General features: G+C 36.5%; 1 non-coding gene across 1 annotated transcript; it reads left to right on the top strand.

Moving 5' to 3' along the window:
• The first annotated feature begins 251 nt into the window (after positions 1–251).
• On the top strand, positions 252–357 carry LOC145637527 (small nucleolar RNA R71). Its single transcript, XR_014114301.1, has one exon. It is a non-coding gene; the product is annotated as a small nucleolar RNA R71 (small nucleolar RNA).
• Positions 358–17830: the final 17473 nt, after the last annotated feature.

The following is a 17830-nucleotide window of genomic DNA, read 5'->3' as shown; positions in this document are numbered from 1 at the left end:
TTGAGATTTGGGAAGACAAGTTATTAATTGCATTGAGATGATTAACCGAATAAACCGTTGAACCACTCTTACTTGTGGACTATCTCTCTCCCTCTTACCAATCCATGTAGTGACAAACTACATCTTCAATTATATCTACAACCTCTTCTTTGGTCTTGTTCATAATAGGGCCTCCGGCTCCGGCATCAAGACATGACTTCCCTTAGGGGCTCAATCCTCCATAGAAAATTTGTATGATTTGATAACTTGGAATTCCATGATGAGGACATTCTCGTTCATACTCCTTGTATCTTTCCCAAGCCTCATACAAAATATCACTAGGATTTTGCTTGAAACTTTTGATTAGAGTTCTTGCCTTGGCGGTCTTCTTTTGAGGATAGAAACGGGAAAGAAACTCCTTAGTAACCTCATCCCAAGTTCTCAAGGAATTAGTTTTCACTTCCTTGTCCAACCATTCCAAAACCCTTCCGATTAGGGAAAACGGAAATAGGTTGAGCCTTATGAATTCTTGAGAAACCCCATTGACTTTGATGGTATTACAATACTTCTCGAACTCTTTGAGATGGTTTAGTGGGCTTTCATGCTTGGCACCACTAAATTGCCTTCATTCAATCATTCTTATCATTGCCGGCCTTATCTCAAAGTCATTGGCGGGAGTTGTTGGTGGTGCTATGCCACTCTTAAATATATAAGCGCCGGGAGTTCCCAACTCCTTCAAAGAAACTTTTAGATTAGCTCCCATGCTTCTCAATCCTCCTCTTCTCTTTCTTGGTGAATTTCCTCTCTTGGAGAGCTTGGACTCGAAGAACGATTAGCAACCCTTATCTTTGTTATTGTTTAATCGATTTCCAGATCAAATGGCACTAATGTCCTTCCTCTTATCCTACGCATACAAAAAAATCAAAGAAAATATCAATAGCACGGCTACAAATTTAGCTTAAAGAGAAAATTCTTTTTGTATTTTTGAAATTAAGTGAAATAGACTAAACAACTATAGCAAACAACTAAGCCACTCCTTGGTAACGGCGCCATTTTGACGAGGGATGGAACTAGGTCGTTGAAACTAATCCTCCCTCGGCCAAAAAAAATTTGTAATCTCTCAACACACCCTTATACCTAGCATAGGAGTAAGTCGAGGGTCGAACCACTAGGAATGGGAGGTGAATGCTAATGCTAAAGCTAAGTTATCTCGAAGTAATGAAGTAAGGTGTGTTAATTCCAAAGCAATCAAACAATCAAGCAGAAATCAAATATATCAAACACTAGGGTTTAGGATCCACATATACTAAAAATGGATACAACTAATTGGGATTAGAATTGACTAAGTCGAGTGTTGCGAGGGAAAATCAATTAAGCAATCAAGAGAGTATGGTAGGCTAATCACCTAAAGTTCAAACTAGCGCCTACTACGAGAGACTCTAACTAGGAACTTTGCAAACAGACTCAATCGACAAAAGTAAGCCACAAATCAATTTTCTGTATCAATGTGAACTTACAATGCAATCTAGTGCAACAATCAAAGTTAGCTACTCTTCTATTAATCACACACATGCACTTAATCAATCAACCAATTTAATCACTACATCAACTCCATCAATTTCTCCATTAGCATCAATCCATTACTCATATATACTTCACCATTCCCCTAGCAAGAAAACTACTCACAATCCATGGAAATTAAGATCAAAACTAAGCTAGAAAACTATTTCATCATCATCATATCAATCAAAATAATTCAATCACAAATTCAATTCAAACTTGAACAATCAACAAAACAATTGAAATCATAAGCTAAAGATTGCATTAAGGTAAAAGAAATCCTTACAAACTTGCTTTAATTCAATGGAGAAATGCTTATAATCATCAATCTTCAATCATCAATCAAGAACTTCTCTCTCTACAATCTAGAGTTTCTCTCTCTACAAAATGATTTAAATTTTCTATTCTAATTCTCTCTCTAATTCTTTCTTAAAAATTTCTCTCTAAAAATAGAATGAATATTTATATATAGTAAAACTAACAAAGAGAAATTAGTTAGATCGTCTAAAATAGACCCGTACATGCGCGACTAACTGCAAGGGGAATTAAGGCCACGCAAAACTGGGTACAGAACATAGATCAAGACAGGCGTGCCCGCGCCAGAGAGTGGCGCGGCCGCGTCACTAGGCCGCGCTGCCGCGCCATAGTCGCGCGCGCCCGTGCTTGGGAACAGGGTTGCCCTCTTCACCATCATGTCGATGTTCTTCGTGTGTTCCACTCAATGCTCTTGATAAACAGGAGACCTAGCAGTTTCCAAACTCCATGATTATAGGTTCAACACGATAAATCGTGCCCCCACGGCTTGAAAAGCACGGCTTAAAGTCTTTAGGAACTTGCACTTCTCCATGCTTGAGCTTCAAATGGAGAACATTAGGCATCCTAATCAATGTGAAACTTAGGAAGGGGCCTCGGGAATCTTTGGATAACGACCTGAACAATAACAATGAAAGAAAACAAGCAGATAAAAGAGAATATAACAAAATAAACCTAGAAATGCATAAAAATAGAAATTTAACTAAGAAAATGCAAACTAAAGAAATAAAGAGTAAAATTAAGGAAAAGTTAAAGAAAAGAGCTATATAATAGCATGAAATACACCCTAAAGAGAACCAAACGAGTTCCATATAAATGTAAGTAATTTGATTGTTTTTATTTTGATATAGAAATCATGCTTTGATTATTTTGATTCCTAGTATCATGTTAGGATGTTTTATGATTCCTAGTATCATGTTTAGGGTAATATCTAAGATTTCTAATATCATGTATGATGCTTCCTATTTCTTTCCTTATATCATGTTAGTATCTTGTTACGGTTAAAGATTTGATCTTTAATGTTTAGTGACATACTAGGGTCTGTTATTAATGTTGTTAGTATCATGCCTAGGATCTTGCTATTATTTTTATGCTTTATTGAGAATATCATTATTTTGATGATGATTGTTATTATTGTTGCTTGATATATATTGTCATTGTTATTACTTGATCACGCCTTTTACGCATGTTTAAGGGAATTTGTACTTGCAATCACGCTTAATAAGATAATTAATAATCTTGTTAGGGGTAATATGATTACACATCAAGAGATCGCCAATAATAGTTTTGTTTGTGCATTAATATTCAACCAACATAGATTAAAAAGGTTTAGGGTTAACCTATTGATTGCATGTTAGTCAGAAAGCGCACATGAATACGAGAAGAATAAAGTAGAGGCCTATTTTAGCGATCTCATGGATTGTGAAGGGGGTGTAACCTTCATCCTATGAACGGTTTACAAGTTCCTACAACTTGTTGGTGACTCTTTTACTCTAGCTTCCTTCCCCTGGATGCCACTATGCATAACAGTATGATCACAGTGGGGCTCAAGTGCGGGATGCTTGAAATATTCCCTACAGTTTTTTTTCGACTCCACTGGGAAGGATTTCTATTTTAATTACTAAAATTTATTTTGGCAATAATTTAGAATGAGTGGATGAGACTCGAAAATTTCTAAGTATTTCATGTGCGTAATTTTAATTAACATTTGGCATCTGCATAAAAAGGTCCGCATTGGAAAGACCATTTATAATGCGTTAAAAACATATGATTTTACACGTAGGAAATTAGAGAAATATCTTTCACAACTAAAATCAAAATAACACTGCGAAAAATTAGAAAATTCAAAAATAGAAAGCTGCCGAGGCGTGTAGGAATTAGCGCTGAGAAAACAGCGCCATCGCCAAGCGATGGCTCTATCGGCTGGTGACAATAATTGTCGTTTGGCAACAGGCACTGTAGTCTCGCGCTGAATTCTTCCAATACCGAGCCAGAAATCTACCTTCTTGTTTCGACTAGTTTTTAGTACTGTTTGCTCAGTTATACTTCCTGATTGAGTTTTTCCCTTTTTTCTGAAACCCATATGTGTTCTACATATGGCCATAACCCTCTAGAAATTAACGCTTCATCTACCAAATCGAACACTCCTGGCAACGAAGGGTACATCCGAGTTTGTTGAATTCAGTAAACCATGGAAGCGAGTTTAACTCGCGGGGTCCCAACCACTCGCGCCAACCCTTCCAAAGGTAAGGCTTCCGTGCTGTGCATCTAGACTCATAACCATGGACCGTCTTTGACTAACCCATATCCTGAACTTTAGAGAACTAGAGCCATGGTTAGGTTGCAAACTCATTGCATCATATTGTGACTATTTGACTACTTGTGCATTATTTGCTTCCACATAACCTAAATGTGTTTCCACTAACCATTTGTTTGACTTGTGAATGAGTCTAAATGAACTAACTAATGACTAAAGGACTTTAGTTAATTAATTAATTAATTAATATGAATTATTACAGTCTAAATAAATTAACCGAACTCGACTTAGTACAACTTTAGGCTTGTCCCTTTAGAGTAAAATACAAGAAATAGTCCCAGACCAATGTTCTAGCTATGACGCAAAAGTCTAGGCTATAGCGCCACGCGCTAGTGATTAGCGCCAGGCGACAATGTTGTCGTCTAGCACTGGTCCTTAGCGTTTAGCAACAGTCATGTTGCTCCGGCGACAGTCCAAGTTTTTACTCGAGTCCTCACGACAAGTCTAATTAATCAGTTTCCTTAATCGGTTTAATCAGTTTATGAAAGTAGTCATGTTTCTAATTGAGTCTAAGCAAATAGTCCCATGGTCTCACACAAGATTCAAAGCATGTCATTAACACTCACCATTAAAGCATACACCCAATATGTATGTCACTTTGACCATTTCTAGGGAGTCTTGTATGCGCGCGTTTTTTCGTCATTTTTTAGGGGGGTAAGTCGGATATTAATTACCCAATTAAACCATACTTGTTTGAACCCACACTTGATTCCCAAAATATACACCTTATTTTTTATTTTTTTTTAAAAAAAACCAATAAAGTCAAAGTCAATTTGAGTCAAGTCATTAAAACAAATAAATGGTTTAATTTACAGGACTTTGTGAAGAAAGGAAGGGAGAGTAATCAAGGACAACACCTTTGTTCAAGTACTACTTTTTAAAAAACCAATTAGTCGGAAAAGAAAAGCCAAGAAGATAATGGCAAATCAAGAAGAAGCCAATGAACTTAGGAAGGACGTTGCCAACATAACTGAATTGATGAAGGCTATGGTCCTTCAAATTAATGACCCTGTGAAGCAACAACAAATGGTGCTTATGCAAGAAAGCTTGAGCATCTCCAATGACTATAGATTCTAGGGCATAAGCTCTCAAGGGTCTCTGTGGACAAGGAGCTTCTTCTAAAGAAGTTCAATGCCAATGACATCCCTAGGTTCAAGGCAACAGACAATCCTTATTTCAACCTAAGGGCTTTCGAGACCATAATGAATATCAAGGGGATTGATAGGAAAGTTTTCCATTCATTGTTTTCTCTATCTCTTGAAACCGTTTGTCAACAATGATTCTTTTCCCTTGACAAAGAGAAAACCTCTACTTGGGATGCTATGGTAAACGCTCTCATTGATAAATACAAATGTAATATTCAAATTGAAATTAATCATGGGAAACTGAAGATACTTACACAAAAAGAGAATGAAAGTTTTACTTCTTTCTTCAATTTGTGGAGGGAAACTTCCACCATGATGATTGAGGTGCCTACTGAGAAAGAGTATGAGAGATTTTTCATAAAGAATCTCCAAGAAAAGTATTCCAAACATCTTAAGTACCAAAGCAACTTGAATACTTTCAAGGTCGTTTATGACATTGGAATCAATATTGAAGACGACCTTGTAAAGCAAAAATTGTTAATTATAATTCCAACAGTGGCTGGAAAGGAAAGAAGAGCGACAATCCTTCTTCTTCCAAAACTACCCACTCAAATAATGTTAGCACCTTTAATCTGAATGAAGTCCTTGCCATGAATAATCAAGAACAAAATAAACCATTTAGGAGAAATTTTACTCCTATTGGTATGAGTTTTGACATACACCGCATTTAACCGTCTTCATGCAAAAGGTCTTATAACTCATATTAGACTATTTGGGGATCCACCAGTCGAAAGGAGAATGCCTAATTGGAACCCCAATCCACACTGCAAATGCCATCAAGGTAGGGGCCATCTTACTGAGAATTGCTAGAAGCTAACGGAAGCCATCCAAGACTTGATTGATAGCAATAAACTCCCAGTGCCTCCTGCAAGCAAGAAGCCAAGTACCAATAGTGCACCACTTTCTTACTCCTTGGCTAATTCTGATGAGGAAAAATGTGTTGACCCCTTATCTTTAATGAAACCGGTCGAAGAAATTCATGCCATTGAAGAAGAAGAGTAATTCTTTTTTTATGCCATGAGTGATTGGGCCCCAAATCAACAACCGGCCACTAGAGAAGACATTTTGCTCTTCATAGATACAATGGGGAAAACAATAGACATGTGTAGAAAAGTTCTTGAACGTACAAAGTTAGAACAAAGTAAGCATGTCAATAAAGAGGTGACACCTATAGAGACTACTAAGAGGAAGCCATTTTCTCTTTAAGTAGTTGAAACACCCAAAAGGAGAAATAAATATTATACTCCAATTGGGACCACATATGCAAATATATTCAAAATGCTCTCCGAGAGTGGCAAAATCAAACCTCTCAAATCAACACCATTTAAACCACTAAAAAGGACAGATAGATTCTACTGTCCATATTATTAATTAAGGGGACACACTATAGAACATTGTTTTAAATTCAAGGATTTAATTCAAAAACTAATTCATAATAAAAAGTTACTCCAAATTCGATCCATAAGAGAAAGATGCTACCATCAATGGAGTTTTGAAAGTGATGACGAGGACGTCTACCTCAAGGATATGGAGGAAACCCTACTCTCCACAATATATCCAGTGGACGATATTTGGGATGAAGAAGATTCACCCATAGACGTTCTCACAAGATCTGGGAGAATGCAACCTCCCATTACCAACAACCTAATCCTACTATTCAGCAAGTTCCCATACCCATCATAGAAGACAAAGATGTTGCCAAACAACTAAAGAAGACTAAGGTCGAGATGAATGTATGGAAACTTTTAGTTACATCCCATCAACATAGGGTAGCAGTAATGAACTCACTAGATAAAATAGGAATAGATTCCGAAACCATTCTTAAGATTTTGGCTAACTTTCTCACGAGTGATCATCCTAGTCCCATCAATTTGATCACCTTTTCTGACAAGGATTTGCCTCCAGAAGGTGACAAACACAACAAGACCTTAAATCTTACAGTAATCTACAAGAGAATGAATGTCCCAATGACTCTTTTATATAATGGATCAGCAATCAATGTTTATCAACTTCAAACTGCATGAAAGTTAGGAATAAGGGATGAAGACTTGTCTCCATCAACACAAGGAATAAGAACCTATGATAATAATCACCTTCAAGCCTTTGGAACCATCACCATGAATTTAACGGAAGGAGTCATGGATCATGCTACCACTTTTCAAGTGGTAGATATTAAAGCATTTTTCAACTTATTATTGGGACTCCCTTGGCTTCATGACCTTAAGGACATCCCTTCATCTCTTCATCAACAAGTGAAGGCTATAGTTGGAGAAATCCCTATTACAATTGATGCTTCTCCTATGAGAATTAAGGCCATCGAGAATATAATCATAATTGTGGAGCACGATGAAAATGACGAAGATTTGTGGGGCTTTAACGAAGAGGTCTCCTTAATCGAGGAGGATAAAATGACCCCCCTTCACTACAACCTCCACTCTAAGATGATAGTAAATGTTATCCTCAGAAAACAAGGGAACTTTCCTGGAATGACTATTGGAAAGATGAAATGGATAGCTAAGCAAATGGGACTGTCGGGCCTCCCTAAATTGGACACTTTTGGACTTGGTTTTTATAGACACCCATTTGTGTCTCCCCAAAAACCAAACCCGGTGATGAATACATTTCACATCGAATCATAATCGAATGAAGTGAAAGTGTGAAAAGTCTAGTGTTGCGGTTAGTTTTAATTCTTTTCTTTCTTTCTATTTTTGAAAACCTATTTTATGAAAATAGCCAATCCAGTTTATTTTGGTACATACCAAGGGTCCAATAATAATGTAGTTGGATTGGGCTCAAAAAAAGCTTTCCAACGATAAATAATAAGCCCAATTCCGATGAATAATGAGGAAGTTATGGCCGAATTACTAAACTGGGCCCAGTTTGATTTTTATATGCGGCCAAATGATCTAGACGAGGGCCTATAATGATTTATCATTCCTAATGCAATTAGGATTGATTATAGCCTTCTAGAATCTACTAGACGGTTCTTTTGAATCCTAATGTGATTAGCATTGATAAATGAGTTTTAAATGTTTTATTTAGAATAAAAGAAGTGTTATTAAGGAAATTAAGTTTCACCCTTCATACGCTTAAATTTTATCAAAATATGAAAACGCGTGAAAAACTGTCTGCAGCGCCGCACTATAGGTTGTCGCCTGTCGACAGGCCTGGCGTAGCGGTGACACGTCTGTCGTTTGGCGATAGAGGTGTGCGTGGCGACAACGTCGTGTTTTATTCTCCTCGAAACTCTGATTCTTTTTTATCATATTCCGGCTGATTTTCATTATAAATAGCCTCCTAAAACCTCCGTTTTCAATCACCAACTCTCGTTTAGTAATCTTGATACTCTCTCTCTTATTCTAAACAAACTTTTCACAAACAAAATTCCGCATTCACAAGATCTAGACACACCTAGCCAAGTTCGAAGTTGCCTTTGCCCTAGACGTGAAAGGTTTGATTTATGAGGGTTTAGTCCCAAATCTAGTCTAAACTTTCTTAATTCTTTATTTCAATTATTTAATATAATTGTTTAATTTTTTAATTTCCTTGAAGTTACTAACCTGTGTATTATGTTATTAGAAAGAGATACGAGGCATCCAAGTAAGTGCTTTAATTGTTTAATTGATATTTTGATATAGAAATCATGTTTAGGTTGTTATTTTTATTCCTAGTATCATGTTACGATGTTTTATTGCTTCCTAGTATCATGTGTTAGGGTGATTTGCTTGTATCAATTATGATTTATATGATGCCTTTCATTTTCTTTCCTATTAGCTTGTTAGTTTCATGTTAGAGCTAAATATTTGATCTTTTAGTGACATGCTAGGGTTTGTTATGAATCTTGTTAGTATCATGCCTAGGATCTTGCTATCATTATTCTTTAACATAATTATGATTATGATTATTATTATGATTATGATTATTTTGTTGCTTGATTATTATTTTTATTGCTTAATCACACCTTTATGCATGTTTAAAGGGAATTTGTACTTGTAATCACGCTTAATAAGATTATTATTAATCTTTTTTAAGGTTAATATGATTATAATTCAAGTGATTGCCCATAATAATTTTGTTTGTGCATTAATATTTAACCAACATAGATTAAACAGGATTTGGGTAAACCTATTGATTGCATGTTAGTTAGAAAGCGCACATGAATATGAGAAGAATAAAGTAGAGGCCTATTTTAGGGCAGGTTCAATCTCTTTTAGGTTGGATTTGTAACTTCATCCCCGAACTTCCAGTCTTGGTTCCTGACCTATTGGAGTTAACGATCTCTTGGATTGTTTAGGGGTGTAACCTTCACCCTTTGAACGGTTTACAAGTTCTTAAAACTTGTTGGTGACTCTTTTGCTCTAGCTTCCTTCCCTTTAGACGCCACCATGGTTAAGTGTATGATCATAGTGGGGTTCAAGTTTGGGGTAATGCTTGAAATATTCCCTACAGTTTTTGGCGACTCCACTGGGGAGGATTTTTATTTTAATTCTTGAAATTTATTTTGACAATGATTTAGAATGAGTGGATGAGACTTGAAATGTTCTAAGTATTTCATTTGCGTAATTTTGATTAACATTATTGTCATATGCATTAAAAAGGTTATCATTGGAAAGACCACCCGTAATGAGTCAAAAACATAGGATTTTTACACGTAGGAAATTTGAGGAATATCTTTCACAACTAGGATCGAAATAATGTTGCGAAAAATTGGAAAATTTTACGAACATAGAAAGCTGTTGAGGCATGTAGGAACTAGCGTCTAGAAAACAGAGCTTGTCGCTGAAGATAAGGCTCTGTCGCAGAGCGACAATTTTGTCGCCAGGCGACAGGGCTCTTATCGCGGCGACAGTCCATGTTGGCTGGCGATGCGTTCCTCCAATACTGAGCTAGAAATATGAATTTTAATTTCGATCAGTTCTAGCACTACTGGCTCGATTCTACTTCTTTTTGAGTTTTTCTCACTTTTCTGAAATCCATGTGTTTTACATACGGACATAACCCTCTGGGAATTCATGCTCCATCTACCTGATTGAACACTCTGAGCAACAAAGGGTACATCCGAGAATGTTGAATTCACCAAACCATGGAAGCGAGTTTAACTCGCGGGGTCCTATCCACACGCGCCAACCCTTCCAAAGGTAAGGTTTCGGCGTAGTGCATCCGGACTCATAACCATGGACCCTATTTGTTTAACTCATATCCTGAACTTTAGAGAACTAGAGCCATGGTTTGCAAATTCATTGCATCATGTTGTGACTATTTGACTACTTGTGCATCTCTTACTTGTGCATACTTATTATGTGACTAAACTAACCGTTTGGTTTGACTTGTGTTTGTAAATAAGTCTTAATAAACTAATCAATGAATAAAGGACTGTGCTTAATCAATTAATTAATTAATTTAAGCTAAAAAAAAAAACTTAAAATTGAGTCATAGTTCCTTTAAGTCAACCCGGATTTTTATTCCCGTATACTGAACATGCGTCAACTTGTTTTGGTCATAGCTGGAGTTCTAGTAAGAAATACGAATCGTACAACCTATGGATCTGTAGCCCCGAGTTTTATCTTTAATTTGGCGTTGGTTTCATCCTAATCAGAGTCACAGATCAAAAAGTTCCGACTAAAATACCACAACCAGTCCAGTATAATGCATATACATGAAGTCTTAACTTAGTCTTTGCTTGAGTCTAGTCACATAGTCTAGCCATATGGTCATGACACAAGTCTTAACATGTCACCTAAACTCACCATTCGTAGCAGACACTTTGTGTACAATCATCATGACCATGTCTTAGGTTAATGCATGAGTCGGTTTTTTCTGTCATTTGAGTTGGGGGGTACATTCTATTCCTAATTTTTTTTCCATCTACATCATCTTTCCATTCTCTACATGCTTTCCTCATATCACAATATTCATTCTTCCAACCACCTTCCATCTATTGCATGTTGAATAGAGTTTGAGTCAAATAATTAACAGTGAATATCCCTAATTTCCCTTTCCACAGTACTTATTCAAGAAGAGAAGGGCGATTAATCAAAGACAACACCTTCATTCAAGTACAACTTTTTGATAAACAGGTTGGTCGAAAAAGAAAAGCTAAGAAGATAATGGCATGTAAAAAGAAGTCAATGAGCTTAAGAAGAAAATGGCTAGTGTTACTGAGGTGCTAAGGACCCTAACCATCCAAATCAATGACCCTGTGAAGCAACAACAAATGGAGCTCATGCAAAAGAGCTTGAGCAAGAAATCTAATGACTATAGATTCCAGGGAATTAGCTCGCAAGGGGTCTCAGTGGACAAGGAGCTTCTTCCACAGAAGTTCAATGCCACTGACATCCTTAAGTTCAAGGCAACAGATAATCCTTATTTTCACTTAAGAGCCTTTGAAACTATAATGAACATTAAGGAGATTAATAGGAAAGTCTTTCATTCCTTGTTTTCTTTATCTCTTGAAACCGTTTGTCAACAATGGTTCTTTTCTTTTGATAAAGAGAAAACTTCTACTTAGGATGCTATTGTAAACGCTTTCATTGATAGATATAAGTGTAATATTCATGTCGAAATCGATTATAGACAACTTAAGATGCTAAGGCACAAAGAGAATGAAGGCTTTACTTCTTTCTTTAATAAGTGGAGGGAAACTTCCGCTAAGATGATTGAGGTGCCCACCAAAAAAGAATCTGTAAAGATGTTTATCAAGAATCTCTAAGAGAAGTATTCGAAGCATTGAAAATATCAACATAATTTGGATACTTTCAAGGTCGTCTATGACATCGGTATTGAAATCGAAGATGACCTCGCAAAGAAAAACGCCACAAATAATAGTAACAATTGTGGGTGGAAAGGAAAGTAGAACGACAATCCTTCTTCTTCCGAAAACGCTCACTCTAGTAACAATGTTAGTACCTTTGACCATAACGGTGTCTTAGCTATGGATAATCAAGGATCTAAAAAGAAACCCAAAAGAGAGTTCACACCCATTGGAATGACCTATGATGTTTCTTTTGATCGTCTCTATGATCGAGGATTAATCAAACCTATTGGCCCTACTGAGGATCCAACACCAGAAAAGCGATCTTCAAGATGGGATCCCAATTCTTATTGCAAGTACCATCAAGGAAATGTTCATACCACTGATGAATGCTACAGATTTCAAAATCTCATTCAAGATCTCATAGAAGCAAACAAGATTCCATTGCCTCTAGCTAGCAAGAAGATTGGGTGATGATAAAGCAAACGACACAAGACAAGAGGCGAGCTTCAACGACAAGATTTCATGAGCTCTTTTTTTATTTCTTTTTCATTTTTTGCATTCCCCAAATAATTCTAGCATAGGCACCTTTTATTTTCCTTAGATCTTATTTTGTAGGTTTTTTCCTTTTTACCTTTTAATAAAATGAACATTTATTTTCTTGCATATGATCATTGCATTACATCGCATTAAAAAAAAAAATTCATTGTCGAACTAAGCACAAGGTATACCAATGATTTGAGGCACCCCTTGTAGCCACATCATATTACCTTTCACCCTTCAAATATACAATATTTTCTTGATAAACCACTTTGAGCCTCGTCTAACGATAGACCTTTCTTTCTTCAACCTACATTTACCTGACCTTTGGATGGGACATAAGCAACTTATGCAATTTTCAAAGAACAAAAGCTTGAGTGTATCGAAAGATTAAAATAGTAGAAATAATAATAAATAATAGTATACAAAAGGGTAAGTGTTCCAATGTCATAGATATGAACATGTCTTTGATATGAACACGTCTCGGATTGCGTTTCTTATCAAGTGCTCGTTACCGTGTGATGAGTGACATTTATGTCACTCTTAGGGAGTAGTTTTAGAGTCATTTTCGTGTTTATTTTATCTTATTTTCCTTTCTTTCTCTTTAATAAAGTTTCTAGTTTATTTTGGTAATTTTATCGTGTTTTAATTCTTTTCGTAGTTTTTAGTTTATTTTCGTATTTTATTTGCTTTTGATTTGTTATATTTCGTTCTTTATTTTGATGAGTGGCATTTATGCCACTCTTTTATCCTTTTTCTCTAAGGATTCTCCCCTCGTTTGCACTTGTTTGGCCCTCTTTCTAAGCATTTTTACTTAGCTTTGCTTTCTCTTTTCTTTCTCCTTTATCCTCCCTTTTCTTAGTCTTCCCGCTTTGTTCTTATTGTGCTTTTCATGCTTATGCTTTGTAGGAACCATTGAGATTTTCAAGAGGAGGAAGCTAAGCTCAAAGGAAGCTAGAGGAAGCATGATTCAGAAGAGGTTCGGCCGAACCTCCTGATGGTGTGGCCGAACCAAGGTGTGGCCGAACCTGCTCAGTGGTTCGGCCGAACTTCGAGGCAGGGGCAAGATGAAAATTGGCAGTTTTGCAGGAGTGGCCGAACCACAGGAGTTCGACCAGACCAGGATCAGGGAGGTTCGACCGAACCTACCCATGGTTCGGCCGAACCTACCCTGTAGTCCGGCCGAACCTTCCCATTTGTTCGGTCGGACCTCTCCTTTTCTCAGCTGACTCTATACGGACTATATAAGTCCCTTTTTTTAGAACGTTTTGGGGGGGATGGAATAACTATCTATTCTACTCTCTAATTAGTTTTAGGTTAGGTTAGGATTAGTCTTCTTTGGTAGAGAGAGAAAGTGAGGTTTTCTTCATTAATGAACTTGGATTTTGAAGAAGGAGCTTGTTCAATCCTTTGTAGACCTTCATCTTCAATTAATGAGCAATTTCTTACTCTCTCTCCTCTATTTTTATTTGTTTATTTTGATTATTATTTTAGTTGTTGGTATTGCTTGTTGATCATGTTGATTCTTGATTATTTGTTGATCAATCTTGTTATTATCATGATTAGTGAGTAATTTCCCCATTAAGGGGATGGTTGTGGTGTAGTTGGACCTTGAGCATGTTCTAGGGCTTAGAATTGATTTATTTGTGATTAAAGTCTTTGTATGCTTGATATTCTTTAATCTTCTTGCAAGTGCACATTGTTGGTTGATCAAAGGTGAATCTTTGCTAACAAGAAACGGAAGTTGACTTAGTTAAGGTTCATTACTATCGATTGTTATTTAATAGTACCTCCTAGTATATGGTTCTAATGTGGAAGCATAGAGGCTATGTTAGGAGAAGCCAATTGACCCCGGAAGGCGGCTAGATTGGATTCTTAATTTCGATATTCGAGCATGTTTAGTTCATAATTAATTCAATTTCTACGCCTTTGTTTATGTTCAAGTGAATGCTATACCTAAACCATTTCCCTTAATGTTTTATTTCTTGTTTTAGCATTTTTAGACTTTAGTTCATTTATCCCCTATTCCGGACTAGCTTTATTGTTGATAACATTTGGTGGTGTTTACCGTTCTCTGTGGTTCGACCCCTATGCTTGCCTTATACTCGTATTAGGTTTGTTTAGGTTGTATAAATTGTATTTGATCTAGGGATAGACAATTGACGACGCGTTTATTCCCTTGTCAAATTGGCGCCGTTGCTGGGGAACGGCTTCCATTACCGTTGTGTTATCCTATTGAGACTAGTCCATTGTTTATATTTTCTTTTGATTTGTTTTTGTTCTCTTTGTTTTGTTTGAGAAAAAAATGGCTTATATTTCTATTCCTCAATTTGATAATGAACCGTTTTGGGTGTATTTCAATAGACTTGAGGATTTCCTAGATGGTGTTAAAGGTTTAACCAAGGGTGATTATTGTGAAATCATCAATTTGGGATTGAATGAGAATATTAGAGGAGTAGTTGATAATATGTTAAATGATAAATTTCAAGACATGTCTTCGGATGAAGCTTGGGATTTCTATTCATGGTTAGCTAGGGATAATTATGATTGGGAGAGGGCCAATCATGAGACTTATGTTCGGGATTCTCATGCTTTTAATGTTGATGCTAATTGTCATGATTTGTCTAATATGAATTCCCATGATGTGCTTGATGCTCCCCATAGTGACCATGTAATGCATGATTTCAACTCCCCTCTCTTTACAGCTCAATGTAATGAGGTACACTCTAATGATGATGAAGTGCATGCTCTTTCTCATTTTGCATCCGATTTTTGCATGAATTCTAAAGGTGTGCCCCATAGTCCCCTAGATGATTCCAATGAGCAAGCTTTTGACTCGTCTATCCATGATGATTTGGACTCATTTGAGATTATGGCCCAAATATTTCTTGAGTTTCAAACGGTAGCCCATAACCTTATGAGTGAGTTCATTGATAAGGCTTCATTAGAAAGAGATGAGTTTGAGAGAAATTTGACCCCATTCACTCTTGATTTTGAGATAGTAGAAGGAAAGGATGTTTATTGTGTTGAAAAGGAGGATAAGGTTGATTACTTTGGAGTTTTTGAGCTTGAGGGAGATGTAGAACATGAGGGTTCTTCATTTGAGGATTCCATGATTGATTTTCATTCCCTCATTAGTGATGTGAGATCTTGTGATGAGGGATTAGCTACCCCTTTTTGCCTTTCTTATACACCTTTTTCCCAAAGGTTTAACCATATCTCCTACTATCCTATGTTCCTCCCTTCTTTTCTCAAAGAACCTCTTAGGGATCCTCTTCCTTTTCAAGCTTCCAAAGCCCCTAACCCTTTCATTGTTGATGAGGAAAAGAGTTATAATGCCAACCAAAAAGATTTTTGTGAAGATTTTTCTTTTTCTTCTTCTACTTTTTCTTCTTATTTTCTTGATTTTTCTTTTGATTCTTTTACTTTTTCTTTTCTCCCTTCTCTCAAGCATAAAGTCTCCTTGTACTTTATGTTTGCTTGTCACATGAGCATCGCGTATGCTCTATTTCTTGATATGTTTGCCGGTGCATATGACAAGTTATTGCGTTCTTTGTCGGGTTATTTACTAGATTGGTCATGCTTGGACGTTAAGCAAGCCTTTGCGGGAAGTAACCCGTGTTTTATTGCTTTCTTTTTCTTTCTTTTGTGTTTCTCATTTTTGTTTACTCTCTTGTCTATGTGTAAAGGTACTCGATGCATATACTCATGTGCAAAGATTTTGGATTGAGCTCCTTGAGACGAAGCACACCAATGATTGCTTGCATTTGGAAAAGCAACAAAGACGAGGAATTAGATGAAATTGTGGACAATGTGCTCAATTGCGGGTTTCAACACCCACCTCACATTTGGTTTACTCTTTCCTTCTTCCCTCATCTTGGATTTGCTTTCTTAATTGCATTTGGATTGTATGATTATGAATTGTTGTGTGAATTAGTTTTCTTCCTTCCCCTCCCACCCACCCTTTGTGCCTTTATTTTGAGCATTGAGGACAATGCTCCATTCTAGCTTGGGGGAGTAGCTATTCTCTAGCTTGGGGGGGTTATCTATATCTCTTGGTGGTTTCTTAATCCATAGTCTCATGATTGCTTGGTTTATTTCTCTCATACTTGCCAAAGTCTATTATTGAGATTGGTTTTCTATGTTTGGATGGCCATGAGCGCCTTATTGAGTTGACTTTTGGTATATGTAGTTTTGATTGATCATGCTTTCATATTGCACTATTGCATATGCATTCTTGAGTATTGTTGGTTTTGTGAATATTTGTGTGTATAGTGTCTTTTCGTGGCATTCAAGGCAAGTTTCTAAATGTTTTGTTTTAAACTTGGACATAATTGGGCTTTAGCACCTAGAATACCCTCTTTGCTAGTTGTTAGAGGTTTTCATGCACTTGAATGTCGAGGTTGGTTCACACATATAACATTGTCAAGGTAGTAGAACTTAAGGGCTATGAGACCTTAGCTCACTTGGTTTGTGGTAAGATGGTTGTCGCTCTCTAGCTAGTTGAAGCTTTAAAGGTGATTTTTGCTACTCCACTACCGTCATTTTTGTGAGGATGTGTCTATTTTGTTCTAGCCTTCTACATTTCTTGCATGTGTGGCGTTTGGATCCTTGGCATTGCTAGCTTATATCGAGAATTTGGCTTAATCTACCCAAGATCGAGACCGAACCAACCTAGGGGAAGACGAAGGCAATTAGGATTTTTGTTTTGTTTTATTATTTTCTTTTCTTTTATTTTTCTTTTGCATTTGCTCATTTAGTAACCCAATTTGAGCCATTTTCCCTTCTTTGGCATAACCACATTACAAACCAATGGACCTTTGCTTTATTTTCACCTTTTTTAGTTTTTGTGAAGCATTCTTGGGACTTAATTTGTATTTTTGGTTAATGAAAGTGAGAAAAAGAATGAAAAAGAAGTGAAAAACTCAAATTTTGGTACTTGAGATTATTTTTGTTATGTTGAATGGTTTGAGTAAATGAAAAGAAAATAAAGGAAATGAAAGAAAAAGCCGCTCAAAGTTAAAAGAGGCGAGAGCAAAGAATAAAAAGAAATCAAAAAAAAAAAAAGAAGAAAATATTGAGAAAATACAAAAATATTTGTTGTTTGGTTGAAAAAGAATAAGCTTGGGGGAAGAGTTGCTAGAATTTTTGATTTGAAAGTTGGTAGTTTATTGAGTTTGAATTGAGGAATGATCAACCTTGCTTCACTTCTAAGTTTACCACCAA

Source organism: Chenopodium album, chromosome 6 (assembly GCF_948465745.1).
Source record: "Chenopodium album chromosome 6, dcCheAlbu1.1, whole genome shotgun sequence".
NCBI classification, from domain to species: Eukaryota; Viridiplantae; Streptophyta; class Magnoliopsida; order Caryophyllales; family Amaranthaceae; genus Chenopodium; species Chenopodium album.
Note: the sequence above shows the minus strand (reverse complement) of the source record. Positions and strands in the feature narration are given on the sequence as shown.